Below are 24,544 nucleotides of genomic sequence, written 5' to 3'. Positions count from 1 at the left end.
ACGAAACGCAAGAATAGCGGGAGAGTTCGTACCTCCCTACAAATCGCAGAACCTGCACAGATGTCCATTGCTGCTATGTTTTTCAAAACGCTTTTTATCTAATTATACAGATAATATAAAATTTCAGCAAACAAATTTCAGTTAGATTAATTTTTCGGTTAAGAAAAGGAATTTTAATTTTATATACTTATGCAACAGATATTGTTACTCTACAGAATTCATTACTATCGGATGGAGAACTTAATAAAGATACAGTGTAACATATCTACAGTATTGCACAACTACAAGAATAAATTAAAATAATATATTTTTATGTTTGTTTTTAATTAGGTTTTTATTATATAAACATTATTGAAGTAGATTACCTTTTTTTCATTTTCATATGAATATAGTGATATAAATCAAGTTTGATTTAAACAGAACGTGTAATGTTTAGATACAGAAAAGAAAAAAATCAACCCTATAAAAATTACAAACACAATAAAACTTATATATATATAAATATATATATATATATTAAAGGTGTTTCATAATTTGCATCAAAATATATATTTTTTAATGTATATATATATATATATATATACATTAAAAAATAAAAACAAATCCAGATAAAACATAATAACTACATATTAAAAGGATTTTCTAACCACTTAAACGGGCTCTAACGTAATTCCGCTTTCAATCCCAGAGATGGAAAAATCAGAAGAAAATCAAAAAAATCAATAAGTACCCCTACTTATTCAAACATTTATTAGTTATTATCATTATGATTATTATTTTTTTTTTTTTAATTCATTCATTCGGTATTTTACGTTACTATATTATCTGTTCAAAACTTTTTTTTCTGTAAATGAAAATAACTATAATTATAATAATATACAACAATATTATAAAACAACACTTTGTGCTGGAAGTATACATTTCCTCTCAGCATTAAAGGAACACCTTCAAGCGGCTGCGGCTGAGGAACCTCAGCATTTACGCAGCCAGGTAATATGAACGGTGCAAACAGTTGTTTCTGAAGAAGGCCGGACCATACATTGACGCTAAATTGGTGTTGAAAATTGTCTTCCGCCCTTTCATGAGGATTTACGTTTGTCATGTATGCTCATTGTGAAAGTTGTTGACGGCAACTCGAGTGAAATTTGCCTCATCGGTAAACAAAACATACTTCTAGAGTTGTAAATTTGTATTCCACCAGTTGCAGAACTGCAAGCGAAACGGACCGTCTTCTGGGTGAAGACGTTGAACTGGCTGTTTATGATCAGAATAAAACTTATTTTGTATAAGTGTCCTCCTAACCATCAAATGCGAAACTCAGATTCGCTTCAAAAGAAGTCAAATTCTGACGCCTAGACCCCGCTGAACTGCATCAATAATAATTTCATTAAAAACAGCGTCGTCTTGGACAGATCATTCGTAGCTGATACGAATATTAGGTATTGAACCTATTTTCCGAAGATTGTGAAACGTCGCGCTAATTCTTATGGGATTTGGAATCATGCGATTCGGAAAACGTGTTTCATATTGTACGTAAGCAACTGTAGCATTACGATTACACACACACACAAAACGAATACCATATCAGCGTACTCCACTGTTAAAAATTAGTATGGCATTACTTCAAACAGGACAGTTCACAGAACCCATATACTTAATTTACCTTACAAAATTATTTAAACACTAAAATGGTACTGCGGATTGTTTTTCAGCTGTTACTTTATTGCCAATTATGAAATAATAATTTTTAAAATAATTTAATATATTTCTGTCATTGATAAGAAATGATTATTTATTTATTTTTATTTTACAATTGTATAATTTTCAGGTTTTTTTTAACGTTTTAACAGCAACTTTTAACAGTATATTTTGTTTTTACAAATTTTCACATGATAAAAGAGATTTTGGTTTTGGTTTACATTAAAAAGTACTTTTCTAACAAATGTAGTTTTTTTTCTAACTTACCTTACATTAATTTGTTCATAATTAAATTCTTTACAAGGTTTGTTAAAAATTCTGTGTTTATTGCCCGTTTAACAAAGTTATTGTACGATAAACATATAAAACAAGGTTTTTTAACTAAGTTTATTGGTTTTCACCACAGGTTTATCAAAAATCGCTGCGGATATTGTTCTGGGATTTATTTATTCGATTTTTCGGATCAAAACCATCAGAAATTCTTAATTTTACCACTTAATTAATGTTCTAAAAATTTCAGTACGACCTCACTTCACCGGGGTAGCTGAAATTCGAGCGAAATCATTCACTAAATTCGTTCACTAAAATCATTCATTAACTCGCGTACAAAGCATTTTAGAACATATGTTTATATAAACTTTTTTCATTATTTTCACAAATATAATAAGTTATGGAAGTCCCGGGAGGACTTTGTGGTACACTAGTTAGTTTAAATTATTATATTTAACATTGTTATACATTATTATAATTATTGTTTTTTTTTTTTTTTAATTATAATTATCATTATTAGTCGACTCATATTATTAAATTTTAAAAATTATAATTTTTTTTTTGTTAAAGAAGTAAGTAAATAAAAATTATGTCACAGAGAATCACTAATACATTCGTATATAAAACGCAATGGTGATATTACGAAATTATAGTAAAAGATGACAAATTAATTGAATGTAAATTAAGAAACAAAATAATAATTAAAAATGTGACCATAAAATTACAAAAGCATTTAATTTTTTTATTTGTACTTCTTACTTTACAAGTTTTTTTACCAGTTTTGAATTTGTTTTTGTTAAAATTTATAATTTTAATTAAAGAAGAAAATTAAAACCTTCTACAAAACGCAACGAATTTTTACATTTGGCCGTTAACCTGGAATGAAATTTATCGCTTAACCACCACTTGAAAGATATTGTTGAATACAAACCAAAAGAAACAGAATTTTGCTTACTTTAAGAAAAAAGAAAAATATAAAAGCAGTTTTAACATTATTTTATCAGATCTTAATTTTACAATTACAAAATTACTCTGTAATTATAATCACAAATAAACCAAGTACACTATTCCACAATGTAACTGTTTAATCCAACCATTATATGGTCGCATGTAGAATTTTGCCAAAAACAAAAAGAAAAACACAATAAATACTAAAAATTGCTAAACTGTTGCAAAATTTCTTGTTTCTATTGCCATAAACTTCTTTTATATCATATAAACTTTTTAAACAGATTATTATATCTTATATTATAATATTTTTTTTAGATATCATCTTATCTGTTACGTTTGAACAGTATTGATATTTTCAAACCGTTTATGTATTCATCATAGTACTTTCAGCTACTTTTTACGAAATAAAAAAGCATTTATTTTTAACATGATTGTAGAGTATGGAACACTGAATAATTCAGTTTAACACTTCATTTAATTAAAGAAGTATAAACTAAATATAATAAAAAAACTAATTTTAAAACTTTAAAGTAATTTAAAGTTGGGGAGCGCTACGAGTGCCGTCCTATCTGTCCTCGAAATTCAAATATAAAATGTAAATATCTCTTAGATACTTGTGTAATTTACTTATAAGTTTAATTCTCAACTGTCTACCTATCGGTGTAACAATTACAAATTTAAATGATCACAATTCATAATATTAACTTTTTTTTTAATTATGTTGTTATTGATTCAATTTAAATTTTTTTTCAATTAATTCAGGTATGATTTTTTCGATTGAAATTAGAGGTAATTCACAACCTATGATAATAAGGTTCTTAATATTTAAAGTGGTCAAAAATTGTTTAAATTATCGAACACTTCTAATATTAGTGAAAAATACTTCAGGGTAGCAACATACTATGTTTGAAATTGATATAATTTAAAAACTATCTACAATATACAAAAAAAACTATATAAAATTTTATATTAGTATATATTATTTCGTTGAGGTAGAATTTTATATTTCATTGTTTTAATCAACAAACTGTCCTAATAATTTTACAGTAATAAGAAAAATCTTATTGCCCCTTTCTATCGTTTTGTTTAAATTTTAAGAAAATTTTTCAAATCAATCTTCTTACATAAATTTATTCTCTTAATAAATTATTTCCCGAAATTTTTATTTAATGCCAGAATTATTAAGGTTTCATTACACTATCTAAATGTGATATTGTAAATATGTTACTGTGTGGTTTGTTTGTTAATTTTATTTTTTATTTTCGGTTATTTAGTTTATATATTGTTATACGTAGTGTGTTTTGTTATAAAATTAGCTTATATATTGTAGAACCATTACTTCCGGGCGCTAATAATGAACCTTTGTTGTGCGCCTAAAAAAAAAATAAAACAACAAAAAAGAAAATTAAAAATTTTAAAGAAATTATTCAAAAATCAAACAGTTTGAATAGCTATGTATTCTGATTATTAAGCAATCATATAAAATTGCAATGAACTAATAAAAATAAAACTCCTAATACCATTTTTTTTTGTCTTCAGTCATTTGACTGGTTTGATGCAGCTCTCCAAGATTCCCTATCTAGTGCTAGTCGTTTCATTTCAGTATACCCTCTACATCCTACATCCCCAACAATTTGTTTTACATATTCCAAACGTGGCCTGCCTACACAATTTTTCCCTTCTACCTGTCCTTCCAATATTAAAGCGACTATTCCATGCCTTAGTATGTGGCCTATAAGTCTGTCTCTTCTTTTATTTATATTTTTCCAAATGCTTCTTTCTTCATCTATTAGCCGCAATACCTCTTCATTTGTCACTTTATCCACCCATCTGATTTTTAACATTCTCCTATAGCACCACATTTCAAAAGCTTCTAATCTTTTCTTCTCAGATACTCGGATCGTCCAAGTTTCACTTCCATATAAAGCGATACTCCAAACAAACACTTTCAAAAATCTTTTCCTGACATTTAAATTAATTTTTGATGTAAATAAATTATATTTCTTACTGAAGGCTTGTTTAGCTTGTTCTATTCGGCATTTTATATCGCTCCTGCTTCGTCCATCTTTAGTAATTCTACTTCCCAAATAACAAAATTCTTCTACCTCCATAATCTTTTCTTCTCCTATTTTCACATTCAGTGGTCCATCTTTGTTATTTCTACTACATTTCATTTCTTTTGTTTTCTTCTTGTTTATTTTCATGCGATAGTTCTTGCGTAGGACTTCATCTATGCCGTTCATTGTTTCTTCTAAATCCTTTTTACTCTCGGCTAGAATTATTATATCATCAGCAAATCGTAGCATCTTTATCTTTTCACCTTGTACTGTTACTCCGAATCTAAATTGTTCTTTAACATCATTAACTGCTAGTTCCATGTAAAAATTAAAAAGTAACGGTGATAGGGAACATCCTTTTCGGACTCCCTTTCTTATTACGGCTTCTTTCTTATGTTCATCAATTGTTAATGTTGCTGTTTGGTTCCTGTACATGTTACCAATTGTTCTTCTATCTCTGTATTTGAACCCTATTTTTTTTTAAATGCTGAACATTTTATTCCAGTCTACGTTATCGAATGCCTTTTCTAGGTCTTTAAACGCCAAGCCTAATACCAAAGCAAACCATAATAACATTTATTAAAAAAACGAAAAATAGAGTAGTAAACTTTTTGTAAGATTCATAAGATGGGATGCACACAAATAATTTTTTTCTGTTATCTATAAAATGTATAAAGACAACTGAAAAATTATATAACTTAATAATAAATGTATAAATTTCATCATAGAATCATTAAAAATTTACGTGTTTCAATGTTGTAAGCTTAATAGTTACTATTTATCTATAGATTGAAAATTTTATTACGTATCGTTCTTAAGAAAAAAATTTTAGATAAGTGTCCATCGATCAACTTAAATTAATAAATATAAGTCAACAAGGTGGTGGCCATTTCAATGAAAATTTTCGGTGGAATAGGTTATTTTGTAAGATAATCATTTGCTTTCTACTTGGACTGTTTAAAGAGGTATTTAATTTACTGGTAGGAAGCGAATTTTTGTTCATGATAGTTTTTTTGTTTATTTTTGTAATTTTAGCTTTGTTTTTGTTTTTATATCTACTAATTGACTATCGATATTATCAATAAAATTTTTCTTTTTATTGATGTTTACTTTTTAAAAATCCTTCAACGTCTACTTTGTTATTTTACTTTAATAATCGTTTCTTATGGCTTAAATATATTGAAATGTCAAAACAAGAAATCATTTTTATTGCTAGCTTAATATAGTTAAATGGTAGTAAAAAATTACTAAAAATAATAATGTGGATAAATTTGAACCTGTTTTTAAGCGTTTATCCGTGTGTTATAAAACGGAGTGATTTGAGGCTGTGTGTTCATGGGTGTATACGTGATGTTTTTTTTTTTGTAGAAAATTGTTTCTTTAATGAAGAAGAATGAGTACTGTTAACGAAGAGGATAGATGAGTGACCATTTAGAACTGGAAAGATTTTTTCAGTTCTTCCTCATTCCCTCTTCGTCGTATTCTTTTTTCTATCTTTGTATTTTTGCAACTGTGTTTTTGTTTGTGTCTGTGAGTATTTTTGCAACTAAACAAAAAGACAATCATCATTTGTTCTGAAAAGATTGTGTAATACTAATCTTATACTTTTAGTTTTTCAAAAGAAAATATTTCTTGTTATAATTACCAAAGAAATTTTTTTTTTAATTTTTGATAAAAATTATTTTTACACTGATTTATTATTTATCTTATATTACATTAATTGACTTATATTCTGATTAAAAACAAACAAAAAAAAAACATCAAATTACTTGTTTTATTGTTCTATTGAGTTATTAAATTATAGTCCCTTAGCGGATCAGGACTCACTTTGCTTATCCTTCCCGTGTAGCCAGGACCACCGCTCTGTTCGTTATCCTCATGGTTGTGAGAATTATAAATAAACAATAAATAACAATAAAAGTATACAACCTTCACAATTACCTGAAAATGAAACTAAATTACAAAAGGCAGAATAATAGTAACTAAATTACAGACTATCTTCAACCACCTCATGTGGGCCAGAGCCTCGATCTGTGGCTTAAAACATTTTCTAGGAAAACACAAATGTATTCTGAAAATTTGAAAGCAATCGGTAAGTTGGTTCTTGCGGATGCTATTGCGGACGGACAGACATAACCCGTTACAAACTTTCTCATTTATATATAGTCACGTAATCGTACAACAGTTAATCAACTGGCTTCTTGGTTAAGAGATTGACGCTGTTTTATGACCGCTTCATTTACTATTTTTTTTTGTGTTTTTGTAAACATAAAATGAGTACCATTTTTAAAAAAAATACAACATAGTTAATTTTAAAACTGGATTTATAGCAGTTTGCAACTTTATTTTTATAAAATTACTACATTGTTTCGGCGAATAAAACTTTAATTGATAATATAATCAATTGAAATTTTAAATTTACAGATATTTTAAAATTTTAATTCATGTAAATTAGAAAATATCTGAACAGAAGGAAGGAAGGAAACATTTTCTGTTGTTCTTAAAAGCTTTTAAAAATTAAATTAAAAAATAAAGAAAAAAATTGTGAACGCTGTTGACTTTAACAGATAAAAATTGGTATTTAAATATTCATATTCTCATACCTGTAGCCAGACAGAAACTAAACTTTGCAATAAATAGCTATTGTTATTAAAGTTATTATAAAATTATAAATTACTGATATCTGTCTCCTACTTACGATAAAAAAGTTGTATATATGTATATATATATATATATATATATATATATATATATATACATATATGATAGTGTGAGAATGTACGGTTCGAATGATGAGCGTAATAATCGATATATATATATATATATATAGCACGCGGGAATGAGATGTGCGATAGATATTGTTGTTAGTCAGTTACCATAGTTGCCCCGTTTCACTGTGTAGCTGTATTGTTCATTACTTTATATTCAATAAATTTTTGATAAGATTACGCCTGTCTCATCCTTGATTTTTCCATCTTAAAGGTTAGAAGTGGGATGAAACTGATGACACATAAACATAAAAAAACTGTTACTAGGCTGGTTCTGTTGTTTTTTTATCTCATGACTTTTTTTTTTTTGAGTGCATCATTTGTTATCCTCCCTCCAGACCCGGACACAGAAATAAGCCTTAACACAGTTCCACAGTACCTTCGCCTAAAACTACCTCGTCGAGAACTAATGTTTCCCCCAGGCAGCTGGGATTCGGTCTTTTGGTGAAATGCCATGCCTCTAATGAGGGGACCCAAGGGGATCCCTCCACCGGGACTCCGGTCTTACTTTATTCCCAAAAATCTGAAGACACAAGGTTGTCCCCGCCCAATCACCGAGGGTGGGAAATACCTGTCCCACCATAGCTATGTTTACACATAGCTGTTTTCATAGATGCTAATTAATTGAGAGGATGTAACCTGAAATTTCCAAAACCGTTCTTGTTTTATATTGTGGAATGTAAATAAAACATCGAAAGGAAACTTGACTGTGAACGAATTCAGTGATATTCTACATTAGAAAATTCTTCTTTGTAGTGGTAACAAAGTAGAATTGGTACAGAGATTGGAGCAAACATATCCAGATGGAGTTAGGATTCATGAATGGAGAGCGTTTCGAGTTGCACGTTATAAAGAGCAGCTAGAATTATATTGTCAACAAATGAAGCTGATCAAGCAAGGGGTACCAGAAGTATAATTTAAAATTCTGCATAGGTTCAAATGTATCGATGGCTTCACCTCAGCAGTAGTAACAATGTTGCAGAATACACTGGAGAACATGGTACGACAGACCATACAGTCTATGATGGAAAATACATTCAGACTGCAGCAGCAGGCACAGCAGCTTTCATTTTCTTCTACGTCAAAGTGCCTTCGTCTTCGGCAACGGTGTAGCGCTGAGTGCGTCCTTGCCGACGCAGGTAGCAATCAACGAGCCGTATTTGACTGCGTGTAGCAGCTGACAAGTTTTCAAATCCGCTGGATGCGGGTAGTGGGTTATCACAAGCTGCGTCATCGAATTCAGCGGTATCGGTCACAGCAACTCCGCTAAGTATAGATGTAACGAATTGTATGTTTGTGTGTGCGACTGCGGAATTAGTGGGTACTTTTAAAAGTAATTCCAAAAATTTTGAAAGCTAATCATAAGAAGTACAAATGGTTTGGGATACATATAGATTAAGTGATGACAATTCAGATCACTATAACCGGTAAACTTAGGGGTATAGCTTTGGAATGGTTTCATTCGCGGCCAGAATATTCTCATTTTTCAATTGATGATGTAATATTTGAGATACGGCAAATGTATTCTTTCCTTCTTTAAGTGGAATGGAGATACATAAAAGATCATGTTTTGTTGAGGAATTAATCTTCTTGTGTTTACATTCCAATGCTATATTGGTCAACAAGGCTAGGACCGATGAGTGGAAATTTATTGATCTTTTAATTGACGGAATTCTTGATAAAATACGGGATCAGGTCAGGATAAAGGTTTGTTAATAAAAATAAATTGATTATGACTTTTGAGAAAATAAATTTAATTATAAATATAATAGGTTCAATAAAAGTAGGACGAATCAAAATCAGATTCGGGTAAGATAAACACAAAACCGAGTAATGATAATTATGAAAATAAGTCAAGTTCAGAAAACAATACGCAAAATAAAAATGATACAGTGTTAAAATTGTGGTAACATTGGACACTTAACAAGTGATTGTAAAAAAGAGGAAATATCGAAACGTTCATATTTAACAGTTCATCTACAGAACATACGATTCAATATTTTCCAAATATGAAAAATATAAATCCTAACCTGATGTAAGTATTGTTGATAGAAAATTTCATATTGATTCGAAATATTTTCCGTTAGTAATACTGTATCTTGACATTAACGATGAGCATTTTGAGGTAAAATTAACAACTTATTTTACAGTAAGTAGAGTAAGTTGTAATCTTACTTACAGTACTTCTCCAGTCAGAGTTTGTAACGCCGATATTTTTATGTCGACAGATGAGTTTGATAATGGTTACGATGGTATTAAAGATTCAAAGATGAATAAATTCGGTAAAATACAGATCAAAAGATTATTGAATGACATCACAAGAAGTAAAATTAAATATGGTTACGGAAGATGCTGTCCGACCATCAATGGTTATCATAAAGATGATTTAGAAAATGCGAACTAAAAATTATTACAACTGTTGAGCAAGATGAGCTTTCAATTTGTTTTAACTTTCTTGGAGTCGTTAAAAATGATTAATCAGAAAACAAATTTGTTTCTCGCAAAAAATCGTTATAAAAATATTTATTGTATAAATCAAAGTTAAATGAGTGAAATCGGAAGGGAAGTCTTATGAAGTGGAAACCGGTGTTATTTACTAGATAATAGAAGACATACTCCAATTTTACATTCCAGTTAAAATGGAAAGAGCATTTTGTTCAAATATCATGACGAGCTGGGTCATATGCCATCAGAAAAGTTGGTCGATGTTAGTAAATTTTATTGGTTTCCAAATTCAAGGAAAGACGTATCTGAGCATTTTTAAACTGCTTCAAATGTATTCTTTTAATCCCTCTAGCGGTAAAGTCCAGAGTAATCGTAATAGTGTTAAGCCATTTTATACAGTACAAGTCGATCATATTGCTATAAAGGATAAGCGAGGGGTAAGTAAGAAATATATTTCGTTGGTGGTTGATAGCTTTATAAAAGTCATTAAATTATATCCTAGAAAAACAAGTAATGGAAAAGGAGCGATTGATCATTTGGAATCTTATTTTTGATACTATAGCAAACAGAGACATATTATAACCGGCAGAAGATGATGCTTTATTAGTGATGAATACGTGAGCATAATATGGATCATCCTAAAGTAGCCACTGGTATGCCCCAAGCTAAATCAGGTTGAAAGAATAAAAAGTATCCTTACTCCGATGCTGGGTAAACTATCTTATAGGGATTGTGGTAATGATTGGATGAAAACTGTAGAAATGTAGATAGAATTTACTTTAAATAATTTTGATCACGAATCAACTGGCGATGTTTCCAGTATACTTTCGTTCGAAGTAAGTCAGCGGGATAAAGTACACGATCCTTTAGCCGAATTTGTAAAAGATGATGTCAATAAAATGTAAGAAATTTGAATTATTTGAGGACTAAAGTAAGTAAATGATTGTTGCTCAAAGTTAAAACTAAAATAGAAGTAGATAAAAGAAAAATAAAGAAGATACAATGTTGGTGACTATGTTATGCTAAAGAATTTTTATAATACAACAAGAGAATCAAACCAGTAAATACTTCATTGCGAGTGCTTGGTGTGTCTGAATTATTGTGTATTAAATATTTTCAACTTTATTTCTTTTAATTAGTCGTTAGTTACAAAATGCCTAGAGTTTTTTTAAATCATCCTAACAATTTTTGTTATGTATGTATTGCAGTGACTCTCAAATCCCGAAGTTGAAACCTTACTCCATTAGTAAAAACACCTGTCATTTTAACGCCTGTCATTACTTCTGTGTCGTAAAAATTTATCACTGAACACCACAACACGCTCATAGAAATTTAACTGACTTCAGCACTAGTTAAACACAGGAATGTACTGTAATAGCAGCAACAAAGCCGTTTAACAATCGACTACTTGAACTTCATTGTAAAATTACTCACCCTTCCAATCGCTATACTACCTGTTAAACTTCATAATGGTTGAGGAATGGAATTTCCCAGGATCCAGAAATAGCCAGTAAAAAACTGTACACGGCTTACTACTACATCTGGGTTGTATATTATTACCCAATTACACTTATTGTGAAGAGGTTCTCTCACATTGCCTCCCAAGTCCAATTAAACAATGTCGTTTAATATTCAGTGTTGTAAACATATATTACTAATGACTAGCATTTAATTTCTTTAGCTGTATTTAAAATTAATCGCATTTTTAATTACTCGGGAAAAAATTCATTATTCCAAAGAAAATAATTTACTTGTTATAATGTGTTATAATTTGTAAAAAATTAATTATAAAAATTTTTCTAATACTGCTTCTAATTAAATTTACTGTCTGTCATGAATTATAAAATTATTAAATAATAATTAATTTATTCATTTTTTAACTTTAAAATTTTATTTCTTAAAAAACTTTTCTTTCATTTGTAGTCGCCATTTTGGTTTAAATAGTTAGAATGCAATTTTTTAATTCCATTTTGCTTGTCTCGCAAAGACCATTAAAATAATCTATTACATGATCATATGAGTCATTTAAAATGTTTAAGCTGCCCCTGGCCGTCCCCTTAAACCCTAAAGGGCGAATATCCTAAATTGGGGCCTACTGTGTTATCCTCTCTTATTGGAGAAGATTTAGTTGGGATATACGTATCAAAATGTTGAAACACCATTTGAAAAATGATCATCATATAAATATATATAAATATATATATATATATATATATATGATGATGGTTTTTCAAATGGTGTTTCAACATTATATATATATATATATATATATATATATATATATATATATATATATATGTATAAAATAACAAGATATATTGTTTTTTTGTTTTTTTACATTACCTTTATTAATCTCTTGGGTTAACCAATCAACTATATAAACTTATAAATTAAATACACTACGTTTCACTTACAATTCTTTAAGCTGCATCAGGTGACAATACTCATTCATATGTACATGATACAAAATTCTCTTACTAAGAAATTAACTGGTCTACATCCTAGATAACAATATTTTATCCCCACCCTTGTTGTATTAGATCCTCTAATCATACTTGACTCATCTTATCTTTAGATAATTATATCTCTTTATATAACGTGATTGCTATTTCGGGTGTATTGAAACCTTTACAATGCACATATTTTCTTCTCAAAAATTACAAATATTAAACATTACTTTCCTTAAAACTAAATTTACAATATAAATATGATTTTTAAAATTAAACTAATATATATGTTGCTTAATCCGGCTATATTCCTTCTATTGTTTTTATTAAATTATTGCTTTTATTAAAATTACTTATTGCCATGTAGAAGAGGAAAGGTTCCCGCCAATTCTCCTTGGATTAAGTAACATAAGATTAGAGAAAATGCAATTATAGTAATATATATACTGAAAAAAGGTATATCTCATTTTTTACATGGTATGCATATCAAATACAACAATTCTCTTTAAATATAACACTACTTGTAGTTGAACCAGCTTAAAAAAGTTATGCGAAGAAAGCATATCCAAATACAAAGAATGCAGCGTTGTATGTTAGAATGTAATTTGCGTCTTCGTTTTTTTCAACGTTCTATGTGTTGATTAATCTATATTATTGTGATTGTAATTTGCTATTTAATCTGAATCACGAAGTAAGGAGTGCAATTCATATGAAGTAGAAAATTATAAATAATGAAAATTTTGTTATTTCTAACTCATTCTTATTTGATTTTAATTTGAAATAGAACTGGTGAAATTTTTCTTTCCAAATAATGTTTTGGATGCTTGTGAGTAAATATATTCATAAATAATTTTTTCTTGTACGATTTACGAATGAGTTTCTTAGGAAGTAAAATAAAAAATCTATAAAATTTGGTGACAAAAGGGTAGTTATATTTATTAACTTGTGAATAAAAATTAAATATACTGTAACAAGGATACCATTTATAACTAACCCACTATGAACTCTGTGATGATCAAGAAAACCAGCAGCAAGCATAATCGAAAAAAAAAACAAATGTTTACCATACAAATTAACAAATTTTAACGTAATGGAAAAACGTACGCTATCAGATTTATCTAAAATACAACTCCAAGATGTAATATTTTACTGAATGTATTTGAATAAAAATTCAAGTTTTTAATTTTTTTTAATTTAGATTTAATCCGAAATATGAGACGAAGATAATTAGGAATAAAACACAGTAGACCAACTATAAAAAGTAAAATAATTATTTTTTTAAAAATGAAACCGAAATCAAGACCATATAATGTGACATACGTATACAGAACTATAAGATTCCCACCATCCCTATCGATGCTGTATATTATATATAGATTTAAGACGAGATATTGAGATATTTTATGATTGTATTATCTTGTGCCAAAACTCACATTACCAGCCCTTCAGATGACTAATAAACATCATCTAACGTGAAACATACATATAGAATATCAGGATTCCCACTGTCCCTACCTACTCCTCGGAAGGTGAAAACATATTTTTGTCAATTTTAAGACCGACTTTTTCTGTTTAAAGAGTTTTTTCAACATCATGCTACCACCGCGAAAAGAAGATGCCTCGATTGCAACAAGATTTATTTCAATCGGATAAATAGGAAAAAAGTTATGCCCAAATAAACATTAAAAAAATATATACGGGTCGAATACATACCTTTTAACATTTTTTTAATTCGGTTAATAAAAGACTTAAAAGGTTATGGTAAACAAAAAACAACAAAAATATTACAGTAATAGAATAATTTAATTAACTACTTTACATTGAAAAACATATAAATGTATGCGCGCGTGCACACACAAACACAGTCGCTACCAAAAAAAATCTAGGACTGAGGCAGAAAAAAAGACAATAAAAATTGGAAAACATTTTTCCGTATTTAAGCTTCTACATATACCTGAAACGCGTTACTTATAAAGTTCATTAAAGACCCTAAAGAAATTTTCTTTTGGAACACCATTAGGATGCTTGCAACATTTTTTTCTGAAACATCTCTTGATGGAGCCCTTCATGAGCATGTTGACTATAGGAAATAGAAAATAGTCCGCAGGAATTATATCTGACGAATATAGAGGGTGGACCAGCATGTTACCTGTTGTTTGACCAAAAACTGAAACAGAAACCAATCCTTGATCTTACGAATATGTGGTGGCACTAACGGTCCATTAAACGTTTCACGACATGTTGATAGTCAGCAACAATAATTCACGCACGAGTCGACGTTTATATCGCTACAGCAGGTCGCCGGTCTCCCCCTCTCTAATCATCTTCTAACGGCATCCAACTATCATGAAATCGAGTAACCCATTCGAACACATGCGAACGAGACATATCTTCACGCCATGTGTTTGTTTTATCATTTCAAAAATTCGTAAGTTATTCCATTTTTAAAAGCAATACGAATGGCCACCCTAAACTTAATAAGCTTTGATTACTTTGTTCACAAAGCATCTCTGAACAAGTTTCAACCTCGCCCTCAAGATAGTGTCACCGTTTTTATAGCCTTAGTCCAGGAACATTTTATACAGATTGTGAATAAATATATATTTTTTTTCTCTACATCACAAGAACATTATTGTTATTTCATAAGTATATAAAACTGTCTGATGAACCAAGCGATGTTTACGTTTATCTGAATAACTGAGTTCAGTTCAAATGTAAAATATGTTGGTTATTTATACCTAATTCACAATAAGGAGAACGACTTTAAATATTTTTAAGCAAACATGGTTTCAATGTGTTACAATTTTGTACAGATATTATCAAAATTCCATAATGATTACAGTTGTGTTCTTAGGTAAATTTATCAATTTGGAAGCTATGGATACGGAAAAACATGCAAATACTATAAAATTCTTATCAATTTTTGCGGTGTAAATTATTTCACTTTGTGGATTGTTTACTGTAGTAAGATTACTACTATTTGAATATTTTTTTCCAGTTATAACTCTCTCCCTCTCTCTCGCTCTCTCTCTCTCTCGCTCTCTCTCTCTCTCTCTCTCTCTCTCTCTCTCTCTCTCTCTCTCTCTCTCTCTCTCTGTGTGTGTGTGTGTGTGTGTGTGTGTGTGTGTGTGTGTGTGTGTGTGTGTGTGTGTGTGTGTGTGTGTGTGTGTGTGTGTGTGTGTGTTTTTTTGCGCGCGCGTTGGGTGAGATGGATTTTTTGTTGTAATTAGTTGGAATTTTATGTTAATGTTATTAATTATTTCGTTAATTAATTATTTTTTTAGTTTTCAATAATTTGTAAACTAGAGTTCTACTTATTTAACATGGCTACTATTCTAATGTAATAAATTATTTATTTTAATACCATAAATGTACCATTAAACGTATGTATTATTTGTTTGCATAATAATGGATCGAAAACAGTAAAACGGTGGATATATTCTGTCAACAGTTGACATAGAGTTGCTCCTTTCCTTTGATGTAGTCATGTATATAATAATATCAATCAAAATTTACCCCTAATAATGATATCTGAGGTGTAGCGTGCATTTAACGTTATTGTTCCGCGTGAATGTTTCATTATGTGTAATGTTATACTAAAATTCCTTATGACATGAAATATTCCACTTAATATTACAATAATCATGAATAATCATAACAAAAGACTTCGTTAAACTGAAATATATTTGAATTTTAAATTACGATTTTGTTTAAACAAATGTATTATATTTATTTTTAACCATATAATTATTTATTATTCAGGACTGAGGTGAAATTAAATATAATATCAGCATCTCTTTGTTATTGCTGATTTATTTAAAGAGTTTATTTAGCGCATAATATTTTTTTTGTCTTTTACTTTTGTTATACAAAAAATTAATGACATTATTTATTTAACGACTTATGTAAATAAATACTACATAACAAAAATCATAAATGATAGGAAAATTAGAATGGAAAAATAAGAAAATTTAAAAAAAACGCAATTACTTTCCACGATAATAAATTATTTCAATTCAAGTATTAAAAAATGTTCAGATTACGTTACTTTAATTATTAAGTATATTTATTTTCCTGTTTAATCATATAACGAAATTTTTCATAACATAACAGTTACGTTAATTTTTTTGTTGAAATCTACTCTAGTTTTTCTTATGTTTGTGATAAGACATACCGGAATAAAGATACCAGTTAGAATTTTTTGTTGTAAGGGAATGATGTCCAACGTATAGCTTAGTAACTATGTTCAATAAAGTGAAGGAGTTACCTACCAATAGTTTTACTTTTATATTTTTTTCTTACTTCACCGGATATGGAATGCTTGTTGTTTTTGAAAAGTCGCTCTGTAATTTTTCAAAGTTTCTTGTGACTCATGTCAGATTGCCAAACTTTCAATTAAAATATAGGCGATAAAAGAAGAATTAAAGTACGAATTTTGATAGCTGTATTCTGTGGTTGGAATATGGCTTTGCGAACTTTACAAACAATTATATTTTAAGGTTAAGAAATCAGATTAATTAATAAATACTATGTGTAAGTCACTTCAATAACATGGACAAAATTTTTGATACCTTATCAATAATTAAAACCATTTTTTTAATTTTCCTAAAATCCGTATCTTTATTTCATTCATTTCTAAATTAGTCTTATTCATCTTGTCTTTTTCATCTATCACTGCTACTACTTTTTGTATAAATTATATTTATGACTTGTTTCGTTGTATTTTGTACAGTTTTTTTCAAATTAACATCTTTTATATATTTTTTATTTTATATTGTCTAACATAGGAGTTGGCTGAAGTATACGGATTAGAGATGAATAAATAAAATTTACCTGAAAATGTAATTAGGAAACTACAAAAGTGTGTATTCAAATTATTTGGGATAACGAAAAATTATAGTTATAAGGCGTTTGTAACTCATTTTAAATATTGTTTTGTAAACGAATTATGATATCGTAAAAGAATAATCTGTAGTAGGGATTCCGAATCTTTTTATGACCGTATAAATCTGAAAATCCACTAAATCTTGTGCCCCAAAATTTTAAGAGTAAGAAATATTTATTTGGATGAAGTTTACTGATAGGTTTTTAATGATAACTATACATTGTAAATTGACTAAATACATTGAGAAATACTCAAATGACTCAAAAAATAAGAATATGAGATGGATGCCTTCAAATATTAAAGACGCTTGGAAGTAGATGGAAAAAAACAATTTGTAAGATTCTAAGGAGTCATTTATTGATACTAATTTATGTCATAAATTTTATAATTAAAACTAAAAATACAATCAAATTAAAATTTTATACAAAATTTTTATGTTTTACAATAATTAATAAAATTAAAATGTTAAATTCAGTGAGACCCTTGGGGGTAGATGAACAGAAGCTAATTTTTTTTTATGTTCAGCTTGAAATTATTAATCCTAATCGATAGTCTGCTTCAATATTCAATCGATGGGTAGTAAATTATTAATTCTATTAAAGGCATATTTAACTAAAGAGCTACTCAAAAAACTAATGAAATGATTGCTTACAGAGGATAAAAAATGTTTCTTCTATTTCGGGATTATTCCAAAAACTTGATGGGTTTAGCTTTTATTGTAATTTGAGAATGGTAACACTTTGAAAATCTGTAAGCTGTTTTTAGAGTTCTATTATAACAGTTTCAATGTTACTATCGAATTATTTGCAACAAGGATGACGACAATAAATATAATACATTCCATTATTATAAACGTTATCACAGAGTTCAGCACTTTAATTTCCTAAATTAGAAAATGGATTGATAATGTTTTGTTCAGTGAATAAGATATTCTTGAGTGTTGGAAAAATAAAAGCAAATGTTAATGAGTTGTATCATTTACCCAAAACAAACAATTGTTGTTTACATAACTGCTTTGAATAGTTGTTTATTCCTCATTGTTTAATGAAGACGTTATTTATTATCTGCAAACGATGGCTTCAAATACAATACTTGATTAAAATCGAAGTATTTCATGTAGAGGTCTGCTAACTAAATACGTTGTTCTAACACTTTCGTAGATAAATTGAAAGAAATGTTACATATTGGATGAAATAAAACTAACACCTATTTATTATTGTAATGATTTTATTAGTAATAATAATAACAACCTCTGTTTTTATCACAGATACAATTTATATTTATACTTTTGTAAATATTCTTATTATATTGGATCCCGTATTATTATTTTCATTGCTTGATGTAAATAATTGAAATGAAATGCATCTAATTTAGCAACCGTATGCTGTACACATTGATATTTTGTGAAATATTAAAAAACCGAACACAGTGAAATAAATTATACCTCCAACGAACTGTAAAACAAAAATTAAAAGTAAAGGACGTGTTATCTACGTAAATGTAATGATGGTAAAGTAATATTTCATTATACCTTCAAACCCCGTACGCAAACTAATTGAAAAATGTTACACCATCTGTTCCTTAGAGAGTGGAACCATTCTTATTAAGACACAATTTATCAAAATAAAATAAATATGATAAAATCAAATAAATAAATATTTGTTTACGTACCGATCAGAGTTCAAAATAAAATAATTGTGGATGTGGCTGAGATGATCTGCTAGTACTACATCTCTACCCTGTAGGTGGAAGACACCCACCTTGTGACGTTACCGGTCGCCACACCAACATCCCCTCCATTCCAAGTCCTAAGGGGCTTTAGCGGAGGTCGTCTTTAGACTCTCTAACTGATTACATCTCAGTCATCATCCAGGCCTTGGTCGTGATGCCACCGATGTAAATGCTTCGGCAGACATTTGCAGCAGTAAGACACATATCAAATTTTGTCTTCACGTAGGCCTCAAACGGACATCTTCACATCCAACCTAATATGATTTCCCTCAAACTAACTAACCGAAATCGCGGAAGCACGATCCCCGCGCCTAATCGAGATTTGACAGCACCGTTCGTGACTGTGAATGCCTCAGAAAACGAACAAATTTAAAGTTAAATCATTAATACACTCGTACCAATCAACATTATGTTTTACGCCACATAGAAATTCAGACCTGAATCCAAATAAATCGAACAATTTAGGTCATCTAACAAGGGGAACGCAACCTCATTCCGGTCCGTGCAGGAGACGGGGAAAATCTCGCACCACCACCCGGTTCCATTATGGAGTCTCGCGCAGCATTTCCAAGTCACAACCAGGACCGTCACCGGCGGAGGGAAGCCACGCCGTTTACGAACGTCGAGTTCACTGTTCACATTGTTAAAGTTTGGCTAATTAGATAACAAATCCGGGAACCAGGAAAACAGAGGTTTGGAATAATTTTTTATTTATTGTTTTTTAGGTTTTGTATTAAATATTTGTTTACAGAAAAGTTTTAAAATTGTTGGTTGTACTGGATTTTATTTATTTAATAATGAATTTAATAAGTTAAACTGAATATGGAGATTTTATCATACAAAAAGAAAATCTCAAATAACTTTTTTTTTCTATTCGCATAATATATATATATATATATATATATATATATACATATATTTATAAACATATATCGGAGTAAAATTATACGAATAATTGTTTTTTAGGGGTTTTGTTTTAATTGTTTTAATTGTTTAAATATATATATATATATATATATATATATATATATATATATATATTTATATTACGCGTATATGTGTGATTCGTTAAATCTCCGAAGAGATGAGGAAAAATTAATATGATTAGATTATCAGGATGTTTATGTTTAGCAATTTTTGTTCCTAAAAATTTGCAAAATATTTAAATTGTAATAAAAGTAAAATTCAGATTTTTTTTAAAGGTTAATTTCTTAGTAACTTTTAGAACACTAAAGTGATTATTAATTATTCTGAAAATAATGAATTCATTAAAGATAAACGTATTCTCATCCTTAAGATAAATAAACTTATCCGTATTTTAAGAATTTTCAGTGGGAAAAATGTAATAAGCTAACAGTAAAGTAAGTAATTTAGTGTACTATTACAACACACTTAAAACCAAAAGTTTTAAAGAGAACTGGAAAGAGTAGATGAAGTTTTCATGAATTGAACAAGATTATTTGTTGATTCCTTTTAACATTATAAAATACATTATAAATTTTCTATTGTATTTATAATTAATAAGTTTAGTACTATTATTAATTCTAAAATTCTTAATAAAAGCTTATTATTATAAATTCAAGACAAGAAAATAGAGAGTTTAACATAAAATAATTGATTTTTAACATTCTTTTTTTCATTCACGTTGACGTAGCTCTTCTATTTCAGAACGAGTGTTTCTTTTTAATTTTATTTAGGCTAGATTTACTGAATAATACTGTTGAATTAATTTTTCTATCCATTTGTATAGAATTAGAGACAGCAACAGCAAGTTAGTTGTGACGCACACTGGTAAGAATGGCCCGATCGATGGTACACCGATAAAACCGCATTACTTTCTTGGTGTTAGTTGGGTTCTATTTACTAGTAGTGCGGCCACAATCATCTAAATTACAGTTCACCGCTTATCTAAATTAAATTCTTCTCTTTATCTTGTCAGTTTACCTTATATTATAGCTATAATATTGTAACCATTTCATTAAATCATTACAAGTTCAGCAATTAAGGGTGACTTAAAATAATTATGCTGACGCCTAAACTGAAAACGTTATAAAACATGAAAGTTGTATAAACGGAGATATGCAAGAAATAGACAAACAAAAACGTATGTTTAAAAGGAACTTCAATTATTCGTAGTAGATCTAACTGACGCCCATTTACTTCAGAAATTAAAATACTCAGTGATTTATAAGTTAAAATAGTCTACCGAACTGAAACTTATAATTTATTATTTCGTTAATTTTTATGTTTTATGATTTTTAATGGAATGGAATGGAATGCAAAGTTGGCGGGAGTTTATTACTCCCTACTTTATCGCAGAACCTGGACAGAGTCCCTTGCTGCTGGATGATTCTAATCGGGCTTGATTTTTTTTTAAAAGGGTTATTTTATATCTCGGGTCTATTTTTTTCAAGTTTTGTGTATTATTAGTTTAGTGAATTTAAGACGGATTTAATTGCATTCCAATCCGTTGTTGAACCAGCGTTATCGAACCCATTTCATGGGCCGACAGCGGAAGGCTAGGCTTATAAAGCCTGTCCTCCCAACGTAATTCCCCTTCAGACCGTCCACTGAAGTCCTTACGGTGCTAACGCACCGTAATAATAATATAGGCTAGCAGGAATACGCCACAACGGGGCACTAGCTATAAGGAGGGAGCAATGCGTCCCTTTTTCCGGAGGAGTCGCAATTGCTGGGTTATTTTATCTTACTTGTAAGTTTTGAAAAGGAGAGGTTGTGTAGAAGCTCTTCATCCGCTTCTGGTATGGCTGATCTTCAGGACGCATTCTGCTGGGCTCTGTTCCGGACTCCAGTCCGTGATGTTGAGACGAGTATGATTTTTAACATTTTTATTGACCAAACCAAGCACTTCATTAAAAAAAAAAATAATAATAAAATTAGGTAAACACAGATGCAAAATTTTTTTTCGTTATGACCACTACGGATCACGTTTACATAGTTTTAACTTGTTTTTCTTTTCCCAAATGTCTTTATTTTTTGCTTTATTCTCTTTCTTCCGTCCATCTATGCAGGGTTTTACTCTTCTTTCTCTTTCTCTCTGGAAACTTAGATTCTCGAATCGCTTTCCTATATTTATCTCTGTCTTTACACAGATCCTTAGAAATCTGTTTCTATTTCTTTGATCTGGATGGTCTTTGTGGCTCTGTTTATAAAGAAATTAATTATTTGCTTTGTCAATCTTTGGTTGTTTATTCTACATAAATCTCCATAAAACTATAACCCTCTTTTCCTGATTATGTTCCTATATTTTCTGTATATTTTTAATATTCTTTTTCATTTTTCTGTTTGTAAATTCCATCTTTACATTTTGGTCTATAAATTTTTCTTAAATTTCTTTTTCTGCCTTTGCTATTGTTTATTGTGAAAAAATATTCCAGACGTTCTGCCCAATACAATGCTTCTGGTAGAACTACAGTTTTATAGAGCCTCAATTTGGAGTTATACGGTAGGGATTTTATTATAAATTTTCTTCACGCGATGATAGGCAGTTTCCAGTTTTTGTACTCTATTCTTCATCGTATTTTTTTCACTTATATTCGGTTTATGATTTCTAAGAAATATTTAGATTTTTGAACTCTAATTATTTCTCTGTTGTAAGAAATTTTAAGGGCTTGAGTTCTGTTCACTTTGTCATTGAAAAACCAGTTAGTTTTTTCCATTATTGAATGAAAAAAAATATTGTTGTATCTACTATGTACACCTATGCAGTTATCAGATAAATTAACGAAAACTAAACTCAATTAGGGCTAAATATAGAAGCGCAATAATTAAACAACTTAAACATAAGAATTATAACATTTTTTTTAGTTTATGTGTACATCATGCTCACTGAGTTGAAAATTTTTGCAACTTTTTCCTCAAACGTGTGCAGCCTGTGGTTGTAGTAATATCCCATTGCCGTTGCAGTAACATTGACTATAGTTTTTCACTCGCACACATTTATGAGCCGAATTTATAACGGTGCATTTTTCCGTATTTTAACATTATGATACGTAAATTTTTTGTATGTTTGTGTTTTTTTTGTCTTCAGTCATTTGACTGGTTTAATGCAGCTCTCCAAGATTCCCTATCTAGTGTTAGTCTTATCATTTTGGCATACCCCCAACATCCTACATCCCTAACAATTTGTTTTACATATTCCAAACTTTTTTTGCCTGCACAATTTTTCCCTTCTACTTGTCCCTCCAATATAAAAGCGACTATTCCAGGATGCCTTTTATGTGACGTAAGCGTTGTGTGTGTGTGTGTGTGTACAAATAATATGTATGTTTGAAGCAATTTAATTACAACTGTGAGTATTAATTCTTGTAATAAATTAGATTTATGACTATATTAGTATTTGTGATGAAACGCTCAGGCTGAAATTCATTCATTTTCAGTTTCAGATTTATTTTATGATTATGGAAATAGTTTTTTATTTTTGAGAATATTCTTATGTTGATCAATTGTACAGATGAGGAAATTTTGCCTCGTAAATATTAGAATCACGCTGAAACAGTATTTACTAACCTTTTAGATGTGTAACATCGTCTGAATTAAGACTACGTTTGCCCTTAGTTTTAGTGTGAGTGCTCAGCACCATGCATGTTAATGATAAGGCATGGGAACAAAGACAGTCATTCATTAACCAGACAACAAAGTGCTAAACCTCTACTGCTAAACCTTAAAAACTGCCTAACATTGTTTCCAGTACAATCAGTGGGTCCACTCGTAAATTTTCCATTACCGAAACGTTCGACTTTATATTATAGCAGACTACAAGAATATAGTCCACAACTTCAGGTGGCTGGCTACGTGAAAATTTTATAAAAACTGTACATTCTCTTTGATGTTTACATTCGTAAGAAGCAAAACCTATTTTTTAAGTCAAATTTTAAACTTTTATTCGTGAATTAAATCTTTAGCAATTTATTTATCGCCGTTTGCCTACGGATATCCAAAAACAAGGACCAAGTCGCGCTCAGTTAAATCTTCGTGAAACAAGAGGCTGGAGAAATAAAAAAAATAATTCTCTAAGCAACAACAGTATCAACATTGTCTTTCTGAATTAACAATGTCTGCAGTAAAAAGTGAATTTGAATTTTTATAAATAATCAGCTGATTAGGTTACAACCCAGATAACAGAGAGGGATGTAACGTACTTACTTAACTGTTTAGACAATGATAAAAAGTTTTCGGATACTTATTTAGCAATAATCTTATGCCTGCTTGAGAATAATTCCTACTAAATCGCTTATTGTAAAAAGAACATGTTTGCACTGCAACCAACTA

The sequence above is a fragment of the Lycorma delicatula genome, chromosome 1, assembly GCF_047948215.1.
Source record: "Lycorma delicatula isolate Av1 chromosome 1, ASM4794821v1, whole genome shotgun sequence".
Lineage (NCBI taxonomy): Eukaryota > Metazoa > Arthropoda > Insecta > Hemiptera > Fulgoridae > Lycorma > Lycorma delicatula.
The sequence above is the reverse complement of the archived record's forward strand: the minus strand, read 5'-3'. Positions refer to the sequence as shown.